The following is an 11,949-nucleotide window of genomic DNA, read 5'->3' on the forward strand; positions in this document are numbered from 1 at the left end:
AGTAAGATTGGATACTAGTAGATTGGTCTCAGACCCTATACCAACTGAAAAGGGCCTAAAACAGGGATGCCCTCTCGCTCTGGCACTTTTCAACCTATTCATATCGGATATACAGAACCCAATGACTACGGTTAGAAGTTTCACCCCAAAGATTGATGGTTGGAGTATATATCGACTGCTATATGCGGATGATTTGGTTTTAATAGACCAAACTCCCAATGGCCTACAAAGATAATTGAATGCCTTGCAAGATTATGTCAAATCAAATGGTCTAAAAATCAATACGGAAAAATCCAGAATTTTGGTGATAGACCTATCTACTAACATCAAGCATTCATGGTTCTTGAACAACAAGAAACTAGTAAAAGTTAGCTCACTGGGTTACCTGGGGGTGTGCCTTAATGCAAGCGTGAGAGATTCTCAGAGAGAATTAAGCTTGCGTAACAAGGCAAAGACTCTGGCAGCACAAGGGTGACTGATACTAAAACGGTATTGAGAATTTGGACACTAATAATGTTTCTGAACGTCATGGGCAGAAGGTTTGCTTCAAGCCAAATGCTTAAATAAAAATAAAAATAATAAAAATATAATAATAGTTTACAACAAAAAATGTGTTTTATTATAATTGCATTTGTCTGACAATTAGTGCCTCTCCTTTTCATGTCTTTTATGAATGGGATTTTAAAATGCGCATTGATGGCTTTCCCGGTCATTTTGTTACTCTGTTGCTGTCAGGACTGGCATCTATTTTATTTGTACTAGAATTGTGGGCCTACAAGCATTTAAAGTGAAGACTCATGTTGTCATGCATAACAGGGACCCAGTAGGCAGCTATGCCCGTCTGAGTTGCTCTTCTGTTTCGTCGCCCTTTGGGCCCTTGGTTCCCTGGTGTGTCACTCTACCCGGGTCAGAAACATCTGGTCCTTGGCTCCCTGATGGGTCCTTCTCCTCTGGTCCTCAGCTTATCTCCTCCATCACCCCTCTGGCCATGGACTTGCTTGTGAGTTGCTCCTCTGGTCCATCATTTCTCTGGTGCTTGGCATGTGATACGTGGATGGCATTGTCAGCACTTGATGGTGCATGTACACCTGCACTGTACCATCATCCCAAGTAAGGCTGAGCGCTGCAACAGCTGGAGTGTCTTTGAGGAGTCCGGGAGACTGTCATAAGAGAGATGCTGGGAAATGGACTAGAAAAAGTGGGCTCTACATTTGTGCCATGGCATAGTGTCACCTGATTTAGCAACGCCTAGCCTAACATTACAGCATAACAAGGCATAGAAGCTGGAGAAATTATGTTTTCCATTGATATGAGCAAATAAATGTGACAGTGATATTCCCAAAGTGAAATAGGTTGCTCCCACTTTTTTATCAGGTGGTCTGTTGACCAATATATAGTAACAGTAACTTCCTGAAAATCATTCTACACCCCTTAATAAATGACACATCTTCACATACAACTTCCCACTGAATGAATATGGATTACACAATGGAACGCATACTACCCGAAGAAATTCCCTGAACAGCATACTAGCCACCACAGATACACCAATACAGCTCCCCACACTCCTTGACCACCACATATGACAGACACCATAATCACATAAACAATGTATATTACTTACCTGGAGTGCACATTAATCACTGCTCCAGAAAGCTCACAACATATTTAAAACTTACACACCAAAGAGAAGCCTACCTTTTCAGGTCTAGCACACATCAACACTACAACAAAGCAACCTTGCTCTGCATCTGCATTAGTCTCCTAGCCCACCTCTTGAAGATTCTGAAAACTCAAGAAACCATGAAAAGGGTAGACTGTGTACTATACAAGACTCAATAACATAGCATAACAGGGCATAGCAAAAACTTAATTCAATCTACTGTGGACTAGTATAGACACCCACACCACTTTGACTGGCAGCAATAAAGGAGGACATTGTCAGCTCTGCTGAGGCCACTTCTCTAAACGTAAAAAGATTACATTATTTTCCCAAGATCACACACTTTGGTTAAAAAGTGAAACTGGGATTTTAAACCAATCTACAATTTAGGCACTTGAGCACATAACTTTCAAGTGCAACTTGGTACAAATATGTATATTATCTAGTGCAAGCCCTACAATGTTACTGCTTCAGAGGGCATAGTGCTCAAGTTTCCCCTGACCATGCGTGAGAAGGCAATCTAGTCTAGTTTATGCTTGTAATTCTGGGGCTTGTAGTTTTCATAACTTACAAATGGGAAAGAAGAAAATACAAGTCCCCAAATCTAAACAGCGGGAGGCAGGACTGTATGGCCTTCTCACAACTGGCCATGGGAAACGTGAGAGTTCTGGTTGTTTACTTGCAAAATACACATATCCAACATTAAGTAACCTTACAATATGTGAATCCTTAGTGGAACATGGGAAGCCAAAAAGAATAATGCTGTAGTTTTATTTTCCACATCCTGAAAGGAAACATATAAGTCGCAAAATGCAAAAAAATACAAGCCTGAAAAATGCCTTCCTTTTACACAACTTTACTTTTATCACTTTAAGTTTCACCAACAAAATGTTTTTATAGAAAAGTCACTAGGATAAAGATTACATTTGTCACAAACTTCAAGCTAGTACCAGACAGGACAGCTGTGAGGAGTCTTTCAGATGGAATATAGGATCCAACAGTGCCAAATGTTTAAACCTGTGCAAGAAGAAGGGCACACTGATAAGACAAAGGAGTAATTGCAGGTTGTTAGGACTGTGAATGCAGGTCAAAGGGCTGCCTGCAGGTCAGTCAAGGAACTCTGTTCAGCTGTGAGGTGTAATGGGCTTAATAATTTGCAGGAGGGGCCAGTGCCCCTGGATAGGTCCCTACCCCAGCGATGCCACTGGCGGTGTTGGAGGTTGTGCGGGGAAAGTTAGAGTAGTTGAATACTTTGGGAGAGCAATTGGTGGTGTGGCTTGGAGAGTTGAAGGTAAGAGGGATCACTCAACAGTAGCCAATCTCAAAATGCTCCAGTCATCATGGTGGGCAAATTCAAATGGTGGAAATGCAGAGGTGGCAAAGCCCAAAATGGGGCAATAGCCATAGTGTTGAGATACATTCAACAGTAGTAGAACTCAAATTGAGACAAGCATCATGGTATGCAAATTTCAGAGCAAGCACAGCCTCAAATGGTTTCAGATCTCATAGTGTTAAAATTTAAAGTTGCAATGATCAACAGCAGCAGAGTGCAAATGAGACAAGCTAATGGCTAAAATTGAAATGGCTTCAAGTTCAAGCTTCAGAGTGCCAAGTGTTGAAACTTTACATTCATCGGATTCACAGAAGCAGTTTCACGTGGTGAGCATGTGTCCTCCCTTACCTTGTCTTTAAAATGTCCTAAAAATGGTGTAGACCTCACAGTCGCAGAATTCACGGTGGCAGAACTCAAAAGCAGCAGAACTCAAAATGGTTCTACCAGTGGTTACCTCGCACTGGTAAAACTCAAAGAGCCCAAATTCAAAAGCAGTAGAACCCAAAATGGCACATACCCCAGACAGGCAGAATTCAGAGGTGGTGAAACCCAGCTGTAGCAAATACAAAAGGTTGTCTGAACTTACAGTAGCAAAATCAAATGTGGTGAACCCCTCAGGAGCAGAGCTCAGATGACATAAAACCCTAAACAGCAAAATTGAAGTGCTGAAACCTCACAGTAGCAACATTCGAGTGTGGTGACCCCCTCAGTAACACAGCTCAAATGCAGCGAAACCTTAAATAGCAAAATTCCAACGTGGTGAACCTCTCAGTACCGAACCTCGAATTCGGTGAAACCTTAGACAGTATAATTCATTGGCCCTCATTCCGAGTATGGAGGTAGTCATGGCGCTATTTGCGCCATGATGCCTCCCATCCGGTACCGACTCCGGTTTGGTGAAAGGGGGATTTACCAGTCCAGTCCGACCTTGGTGGGACCGGTAAGTCCCCATTCACCAAACCATTCTCCATTCCCATTTGAGCCCCTATAGGGCTCAATGGGAATGGGGAAGTAGCTAAAAACGGTACCGAAATTACGGTACCGTTATTAGCTCTAAAGTCCCTTAACGGGTCCCGTCCTTAACACCTGGTCAGACCAGGCGTTAAGGAAGGTACCCGCTAAGGGAACTCAGAATAGGGCGCAAAGGGATTACCGGCACCGGTGTCCTTACCGGTGCCAGTAATCCCTTTGCGCCCAACTCGGAATGAGGCCCATAGTGCCAAAATAATAGGACGATAAAGTGGCAAAAATTCAAAACAGCAGAACCCACAGTGGTGCACATTTTAGGATTCAAAGCAGCCAATTTCTTCATGGAGGGGAGTAATAGATGCAAGCGTTTGAGGTAATGTTGCATCGTCTTTTACCTTTTAGTCCCTGGTGTATTAAACACCACCGAAATAAGAGATACACGTGTCTATGAACGTAGAGCATGACCACATCCAAAAACATGGCTCGGGTGAACTGAGGCCGTGGACTGGGACACAATGTTACGGTCGTGCCACTGGTGCACCAATTGGCACCCATCGTTGACTATTTGGGACTCGATTACTTCCGTAATACTCCCTGGACAACAATTATTCATATTATTGTCTTTACTTTCAATTCACAAGGCTTTGGAACGTCTGTATTTACTTTTACAAACTACATGTCCCATAATGCACCCTGTGGCAGTTCCCATTTCCTGGCTATTCCTATACAGCAGTTCTGGCACTACAATCCCCAGAAGCCTTAGAGAACAGTGCAGCTTTCGCTTTCCCAGGATGTGGAGGCCAATTACATTCAGCTGTGCTGCTCCAGGTGCTGCTAATTAGCCTACTTCAGCAGAGGGCAGCTCAGTATTTAAGGAGCTGCCTGCAGGAGCATAGGCCTCTTGCATTGAGCTTTCTACCAGCCCTTTGGTGCCCTGTTCCTTGGATATTTCCTTGGATATTTGCTGTGTTCTTTGGCTTCCAGTTCCTGCTCTTGTTGCAGAGCCCTGTGCTTCCTGCCTTGCTGCCCTGCGCCATCTCTCCCCTGCCTTTTGCCTGCTCCTTTGTGCCTTCTATACTGCAGCCCTGCTTCCTTGTTTGCAGCCCCCTGTTTCCTGGCTACTGCTCCCTTGTTCTCTTCCTTGTTTGCAAACCTCTGTTCCCTGGCTAGAGCCCCCTTGCTCCCTTTCTTATTCAAAGCCCTCTGTTTTCTGACTACAGCCCCCTTGCTTCCTTTCTTATTTAAGCCCTCTGTTTCCTGGCTACTGCTCCCTTGCTCTCTTCCTTGTCTGCAGCCCTCTTTTCTTGATCCCCGTCCTTCTCTTCCTTGAGTCTTCAGTCCTCCCCTTAGGTTATCCATTTCAGTTATACTGTTTCCTTCATTTCCTTCTGCTAGCTTTCTCTTGTCTTTACAGCCCTGAGTTACTGTTCTACTATTCCGTGTACAGTTTCCGGTCGCCATTCCCTACATTTAGATACTAGGTTTCTGCCCTTCCTTTCTTCCAGATTCTGTTCTGAACCTTGTTATCTTTGACTTCCTTTTCCCTGGATAATTCTGTTCTTGTCTTCACTTGTGTCTTATGTAAATCTGTTGTACAGAGCTTGACTGTTGGATTCCGGCAGGCAACCTCTGCCCCTTCCCTTGTTGCGTTTCAGTGTTGTACTTCGTGTCATTGTTCGGTTCCTGCTGGACCCATACAGGCTTCAGTCTTGTGAGTACTGTTACCTTGTTCGTGCCTTAGGGTTCAGGTACAGACAACCACTGCTGTTGTTCCCAGCCATGAGCATTCAGAGTGGGCCCCTGTTATAGCAATCTGTGCAGAAGGCTGGAGTTTCCAAAGGTCAGTGGAACACTCTTTCCCATTTCTGCGTACACCCCAAGAGTGAACCCAGCTTGTTTGTATCTTTGTATTCCCTACCCCTTTTTTGTTCACAGCTTCTGTTGCCTATCCTTTCTTGTCTACAGGACTCCTTATAGTTCAGCTTCTTGTGTGTCCTTTCTCCCTTTGGCTTAGTGAGCACACCTTTACCCTTAGGCCCTTCCTGACACACACTGTACGTTGGAAGATCTCTGTTGCACAAAAAATGCAGCACGGGCACCACTTTGAGAAAAGGTGGTCTGGCAGTGAGACTTGAGGTACTGCTCTCAACCTGCTGCTGTGTGAGCTGCAAGGGGGAGAAGGAGGTGTGCCTGTCTGGCCTGCAGAATGGGAGTATTTACTGCTTCTTGACAGCTCAGGGTGATGGTCTCATGTTGCAGGCAGCGGCCCACCTTCACTTCTCCTCTTCCAGCTCCAATGGCCTACCCCTCCACCCGCATCCCCTCTCCTTCTGCAGCTACAGTGGCCTGACTCCACCATTTGCTCTCAACCTGCTGCTGTGTGAGCTGCAGGGGGAGGAGATGGTGTGCCCGTTTGCCTGCTGAAGTACTGCCTTTTGAGCGCCAGTGGTCCTCTGAAGAACATGGGACTCAGTGATGACGTAAGGGAACACGCTAAACCCAGGGTGTGTGTCGTGGTTCAGGAACAAGCCGAAATATCCTGGGCCCATCAGTGGTGAAGTGCCCACCAGCCCCACGGCGGAGAGGGTAACTTGGTTACCGGGCTTGTTGGTGGTGGTGGAAAGGATGTCCTGATGATCGGCACATCTCAATGCTGACAGCCCTGGCGGCATAATGTGGCCTCAGGCAGTGAAACGGAAACAAAGTGGTGTGAACCACCTGGCACCCATACACGCGACACAGTGCTTCCGCACCCACACCCGCACTCTGCTTCAAAACACCTGGTCACCAGCGATACTCGAAGGAAGTGTCGAGGACCAAACATCCTGTCATCAGTGCTGCCTTGCACATCTGGCAAGTGGCCTCATCGCCCGGCCACTGGCGTGCATTTGTACTGCTGGCAGTGCAATGCCAATGACTCCGGCCTGAGGGGGGCAGCTGTCCCATGTTGGAGCAAGGCCTGGGGAATACTCTGGTAATGGGGTGACCAACAAAGAAGTCCCTGTGACCCTGAACATCTGTGGGCCGCCCTGAGACTGACTTTGCTCCATGCCAGAGCCATACGAAGCATCCCGGGCCGCGCGGCGGTGTATGTTAACATGCCCCATATCTGAGCCGTGATAGACCCAGGCACACAGGCGGTGATACCCTGAAGCAGCACTTTGGTTTGAGACGAGAGTGGAAATATAGGCTGGATGCAGTGGTGAACTCAAACAGCGGCAAGAGTACTCTGTTTCAATTATGTGCACTGGTGTATCATGTCTCAGCAGTTGTCGCTCCTCATGTGAGTTGTCTGCTGAGTGCTTTTACCACCACACAGTCCCTGGCGGTTGAGGCCTCTCAGAATAGCAGTTGCCCCACAAGAGGGGGCACAGTGACTGTTCCCAGTGCTCTGTTGTTTTCCCGAATGAGTCTGGCAGTCCCTGACACCACTGCACCAAGTCATCCAAGACTCCTGCCTGGGGAAGAGAACTATGCAGGTGGCCTTATCGCCCCGCCACTGGCTGTGCCATGCCAGGGCCGGTAGCCATGGACCAGGCCGATGTGGTTCTGAGTACGATCACCTGCACCACCATCATCAGCACTGATTCCTGTCTGGGGGAGGAGAAGGAGTGGCCCAGACACCCGGTCATCGGAGTCTGGCAAACCATGGTCTCGTAGGCATCAAATCCACCACCCCGAAGAAATGCCATGGGGCAATCGAGGGTTGCAGCTCGGTACGAGTGCTTGTGCACCCTCCACTCCAACGACAGTGAACAGACATTCCTGCTTGGGGGACTATAGCAAAGGAAGAGGGGAGTGACTCATTTGCTGTCGCTCCTACCCTGTTGACGTCATCTGGCGCAGCCTAGACGCCCTGCTACTTGCACCTCGCTGACGGCCCAACATTCAGGGACTAAGCCGATGTGGCCCCTGGTGCCCCCAGGTGTGGCTTTACCGGCCTCTTTCTATACTGTAACACCAATGGACCTGGACCACTGGAAATGACTATTGTGAACGGATGCTGGAGCGAAGTGAACTGGTTTCCTGCAGTCCTGCAAATCGGCGGAGAAGACTCAGTGTCCATGTGTTGAGATGTTGGGGGGGGGGGCCTGCATGTAAAGTATGTGTCCGAAATGGTCCCAGTTAAATGGAGGTGGAGCTGGGTTCCCGTAAATTTGCAGGTTTTCTATAAATGGTGCCAGCAGCTAGTAGTGGTGTCATGCAGTGGTGGAAGGCTCACTGACCCCAGGTTAATAAAGGGCTTGTCATATGTAATCGAATGGCCAATGTTCCACGGGCGGTTCGAAAACCGTGACTGTCATTTGTGTGTAATGCTTAGAGTGTAGAGACATGTGTTGTATGTCTATCGCGATGTGAACTCCATGTGTATAGCAGTGGCATTTCCTGTTTGTTGTCAATCCTACGATTTGGAAGTAGCCGAAGTAATGTTGTTCTATAACAGGTGTGGGGGAAATGTTTATGTCTTAGTAACGTTTTGTTGGTTTGTTATGAAAAAGAAGGAGTGTGGTGTGTGACCCTCCAAAGTGTCTTGCCCTTTTAGGGGGATGTGTCCCTCCCATGTTTATTGCCCTTTTAAGGTGGCCCAAGCTAATAAAAGGAGCCCGTGCAGGCACGTGCGCAGAACGGCTGCAGACTCCAGAAGAGGAGCGACTGAGTCCGTGTCTCGTTTCATGTGGGAGGCACAGGCCTGTATGCCCTGATGCCGTGGGACCCTCGTGCCAACACGGTGTCAGAGGCCCGCACGGTCGGGGCATGGCTAGCTGTGCCCCCACCCCCAATTGTGCTGGTGTCCTGTAGTACCATGGGGCCTGCCGGAAGTCCAGGGAAGGCCCCAACACCCACAGGAACTAGGCCTGTCTCGTGCTGATGTTCGCAGCACCATGGGGGCCTGCCGGATGTCAATGGCAGGCACCCACCACACTTGCCACCAATCCTCTACTGGCCTGGCTCCAGCCACTGATCTGAGGAGTCTCTGCCTATGTAGGCTCAGTGCTCCAATGCCCAGCATGTTAACCCATAGTGCGCTGCCACTTTTTACGATCCTTGTATTCCCTTTGTTGATGCTGTGCTGCACCAGTGCTCACTTGGCATTCTCTGGCAGGCATTGCAGCTTCCTTTTTTGGTGGAGGTCAGTTGTGCAGTTTTTTTCGCCGTGATTTTCGGGGCTATTTCAACGTATAATCTAGCGCATATTTACCAAATGTGTTTTTGTTTCTTTTTGTCAGAATGCAGCATTTTCCTAAACCCGCATGCAGCACATATGGCAAGCCGCAGGGAACTGTAAACAGACAGGTGATAAAAAGTGTTGGGAACCTAAATTCCGCCTGTTTAAACCAATAGCAGCACGCTCAGAGTGATGTGCAGTGTACAAATCAAACCTTTCGAAAACAGCATGAAGCAAACGATGACAAAGGCGGAAAAACTCCAGTTGCACAGGACTTTACTTGCCAGGCATGCAAATGTTACCTGCAGTGAAAACCGAGATAAACCTAAGACGTATTCCTGTGCACAAGGCACATTTCCCAGTCATAATGCAAACGAAAAGGAAACACCTGGGCCCCCTGCTTTGCTTTTCCCCATCCCACATTTCCATCACGACGTTGTATACGGTGAACGTGATGAGATGGGTTTGCCGTTTGCGTTGTTGAACGTCAGCGTGATGGGCGTACAGAAGCTTGAGAGAACAGAGAGCAGATAGAGAAATAAGATGGCGTACAATTGTAGTTTTTAAAACTAGCTGTTCTCAGGATTATCATGTAATGACTCTTCTCTCTCTCTTTCTCTCTCTCTCTCTCTCTCCCCCCCCACACGCTTTGCCAGAGACACATTTGCTAGAGCCACTCCATGTGATGCTGGCAGCTGCACAAGCAGAGGAATAAAATCAGATTTTTTAAAATTTCACAATGTTCATTTCTAATGATCATTTTCCGTGATATTTTAGTAATAATAAGACTGTTACCTTTGTCCTGCCAAGCAAAGCACATTATCAAAGCGTAGAATAAACATCTAAATTACTTTCTAAAAGAACATTATTACTCCAAGAAGAACATCCTGGTACACTCCTGTTGTACTGTTTAGAAATACTTCTTTGAGAATGGAGAAGAAGACACATAACACCAATGAATGTTCCTGGATGCTTTGCATACTATCAAATGGGATTTTGAGACTGTATGAATGACCACAGATCTTTATATATGACAAATATTCCTGTGATAAAAATATTGTATGCTTGAATCACTAAGTACATAATGCACACTGGGCTTGGTGCTCATTTCATTGTTCACCACTGTTGAGATCTCGTGAAGTCTTGCAGGACTTCGCAGGAACCCGGAAGAGCCGGGTGAAGAGAGCGGAAGCGCAGTCGCATGGTGCAGAGGACACGGAGCAGGTCAAGCTCTCGGCGCTCCTCTTGAGAGAGGAATGAACTGATTCCAGGGACTGGACAGCGCTGCATCATCCAGCACAGTTGAGGGCATGTTGCCCATGGACATAATTGCTGCACATGTTATATGTTCTACAGCACTATTGCTGGTTCAGTAATAAAGAGGTAAGTCTACAACACAGGAGCTTCCCTCGCATTATTGTACAACATATTTGGCGGCGAAGGTGGGATCCGAACACACGCGAGCACCATGCAAGGAGCCAGCCACTCCAACCCCGCTATTTCTACAAACTCCAGGTAGGCCTACCATTCCATGGCCACAATGGCAATCCCTGTTTACTACGTACCTGGAGGCACTGGGGGTGCGGGGTACACAGAGGCAAGGTGCAGAGTCATGTTATTAAACGCGCAGGGCATCGAAAGGCCAGAGGGTATTTGCAAGCATTACGCCTGAAGTGGTGGCGGATGATAATGACAACGTATATAAGGAGGCAGTCAAGAGAATAATAAAGCGATTTGCCAGCAAGGAAAATACCGTTTTGCACAGGATATGGTTCTACAGCCACAAACAAGAGACATCTGAACCCATAGATGACTACGTGACTAAGCTGCGTGAACTAGCCGCACTGTGCAATTTTGGAAACAACGCAGAAGGATTGATCTGCGACATGCTGACGGTACACACCAACAGCAGAAAAGTGCAGGAGAAGTTTATTTTAGAGAAGGAACTACAGCTGGAAAAAGCCGTCGAGATCGCGAGAGCAGTTGAGGAGACTGCAGGACGATGGAAAGAATATGTCAGTGGCACCGGCCCAACAGAAGTCCAGGCCATCGCCTTTAGGACCAAGAAGCAGAAACCAGTCGCTGATGCAAGAGAAGGGAAGTGGGGAAGGAAAGAACCATTGAAGTGCCACAGATATACCAGCACAAAGCACTTGGCAAACAACAGCGAATGTCCCGCAAGAGACAAAGAGTGCTCGATCTGCAAGAAAATCGGACATTTTTCGCTGGTATGCAGGTGGCGAAATAAAAAGGTTACAAATGTCAATGTGGAGTACAACACAGAGGGAGAATCCTCATCTGAAGAAAAAGGGAGCCCCACAGTGTTAATGGTGAACAGCCCACGTGCCAGGAGGGAAAAGCACCACTGTGCCATCAGAGTGAATGGCATGGAGACGAGAGTCATGGCAGACTCAGGTTCGGACCTAACCATACTGCCACTTTGCACATACAAAGAGATGATGGGCACTGAAACGATGAAGTCCTCAGCACCCGTCACAAGCCCACAGTGTTTGGAGGTGCATCCATTGACCTACTAGGATACATCAAAGGGAAAGTGGGGTACAATGGGAGAGAAACCACCACAAGAATATATTTCAGCCAAGAAGGCCCAGCAGTCCTAGGTTGGGACGATCAAGCCAAACTCAAAATCAAACCAGATGCCAGCTCAGAAGATCAAGTGTTAACAGTCAGTACAGGAGGAGCGCCGGTTGTCAAAGAAGATTTTCCCAAGCTGTTCTCAGAAGGGCCAGGAAAAATCAAAAACTTCATACATAAGATACTGCTTCAGTCAAATGCTGTCCCCGTAAAACATAAAGT

The sequence above is a fragment of the Ambystoma mexicanum genome, chromosome 1p, assembly GCF_040938575.1.
Source record: "Ambystoma mexicanum isolate Mex_15411 chromosome 1p, UKY_AmexF1_1, whole genome shotgun sequence".
Lineage (NCBI taxonomy): Eukaryota > Metazoa > Chordata > Amphibia > Caudata > Ambystomatidae > Ambystoma > Ambystoma mexicanum.